The sequence below is a fragment of the Bison bison genome, unplaced genomic scaffold (genome assembly GCF_000754665.1).
Source record: "Bison bison bison isolate TAMUID 2011002044 unplaced genomic scaffold, Bison_UMD1.0 scf7180017864148, whole genome shotgun sequence".
NCBI classification, from domain to species: Eukaryota; Metazoa; Chordata; class Mammalia; order Artiodactyla; family Bovidae; genus Bison; species Bison bison.
The window spans coordinates 7,399,421-7,401,699 of NW_011494720.1; positions in this window are offsets into that span (position 1 = coordinate 7,399,421).

Sequence of the window (2,279 nt, forward strand, 5' to 3'; positions counted from 1 at the left end):
AGCTCAGTTCAGTTCAGTTGCTCAGTCGTGTCTGACTCTTTGCGACCCCATGGACTGCAGCAAGCCAGGCCTCCCTGTCCATCACCAGCTCCCAAAGCTTGCTCAAACTCATGTCTATCAAGTCAGTGATGCCATCCAACCATCTCATCTTTATTTCACCTGATGACAACTCCATCTTTCCAGTGATCTGGCCAAAAATATCATGGTATCTCCAAACTCCTGCCTCCTCCTATTATTCCACGTCCACTCTAGCAGCAAACCCTGTGGGCTCACAGAATTCAAAGAACTACCCCAAACCCAACTGTTTCTCTCCTCTCACTCCCAGCGCCCATGCACACTTGCACCCCTGGGATGTCACAGCTGCTTCCTCTCTGGTCCCACTGCTCCCTCAAGTTGCGACTCAGAAGCCAAGATGATCCGATGAAAACATCACCTGAGCAGGCCTGGCCTGTCTTAGAAAGGTCTCTCGTCCTCTCTTGTCCCCTCTGCCCACTGTCCTCTTTACTTTGTGTTTTTCCCAGTCAGGCTTCCAAAGTCAGCAAACTATGCTTATTGCCCCCGTTTCTTCCTTAATTCTTCCCCGAGAACTCTGCATCTCAGGAGTGGGATGTGACCCAACATTCCCCAGACGGGTCCACTGGTCTTCTCAGGCTGCACTCATGGTTCAGGTGTCAGAGCTGACCTTTCCTTGAATGTGTTAGGATCTCTTACTTTCTCCATCTGCTAAACGGGCCAGTGCCTGGGTGACTCTCAGGAAGCATGGATGAAAGGGCAAAGCTTCCTTTGCTGTCCCCGTGGACTCATCCCACTCCAAACCAGGGGGCAGCGACCTGAAAACACAGCAGGCACTTGGCTCATTCAGCCAATTCTCAGAGGTAGGGGAACAGCCATTATTGGCATCTAAGACGCACATTATAACTGCTGAAATCAGGGCATTGCTAATGATTTCATTACATAGTTTAATTGGCAGCATTTTTTCCCTTCTCAGTGGTACATGAAATAGGAGTTCATCTTACAGTTCGTTGTGTCTGACAGTGTCTAAGCTGTAAAGCTAAAGTGCTGGTCTGGACTATAGGAAAGTTTCTAAAATGTGTTCAGCACGTCACTGGTCAGAGCTGTGACGCATGGAAAGGCAGGAAAGAGGAGAGAGAAAAGTTTAAAAGACTTGATCCCCTTCCGCAGACCTTACAACCTAATTTGTGAAACAAGACTAAGAAAAAAGGACTCTACAAACACTTCTCAAGCAACACGTGAGCAGGTGAGAGCCAAAGTGGACATCTGTGAGTGTGAGGGGTTATCTGGAACCTCCACATCACAGGAAGGCTTCCTGGAAGAAGAGAACTTAGAGTTTAAAAGGAGAGGAAAAGTGGGCCAGAGGCTACTCTGCCTCATTCAATGGGCTCGCTGTTCTCAGGCAGAAACAATGTCTCCATTTTACAAATGTTTGGATAACTTATGAGCATCCTTTCTGGGACTTTGATCACATCATACTGGGGTATGTGAACAAGAGGGCAGAATGCTCAGGAGCGACTTGAATCTCTGCTGTCGTTCGCATTTCCTTCGTTCTCCGAATCACACCTGGAAGGGTCCACAGAGGACGGACTACCTGGTCAGTCACTGCTGCTCGCTCCTCAATGTCTGCAAGGCGCGGCCGTCCTCCTTGGCACCGGCACTTTACTTCTTCTGGAACATGCCCGATACATAAACTACCTGCCCACAGTCTTCTTTCTCTGTGTGAGCAGGATAGGGGTGAGAGGGGAATCACCTGGACTCGGCGTCTAATGAGAACACCTGGATGAGGTCTAGAGCCAGCGTGTACACACTCACTGTAGGAAAAGGAAATGAAACCCCCAAACCCACCCAAAGGGTAACTCCAGGTAAGCCCTCTCCCCTGCCCTCTCCTCTCCCCTACAAGACCAGTCCCAACACCCGGGCTAAAACCCAGTGCCCAGAGGGGCATACTTCCTGTTCCTTAGCTGCCAGTCATCCTAGATGGGCCACATGTCCTAATGGGGGATGCACGGATACATGCTGGTGTCCACAGCCTGAGTATATACTGGCTGAGTGAAGTGTCCCCCATGAAGTCAAGGGCGGTACACTCAGCAGAGTGGGAGGAGGGGTTGCAAGGCGGAGGGAAAAGGCCCTTCACTCTCACTCCTGCAACCATCAGCACCTCACAGTTTGCCCTGCTTGCCACTCCCAGAGTGTTCAGCTCCTCTGAACGATGACTCCACGCCCATCCTGCAAGCCTCTGGGGCAGGTACCCTCACCATCTGATA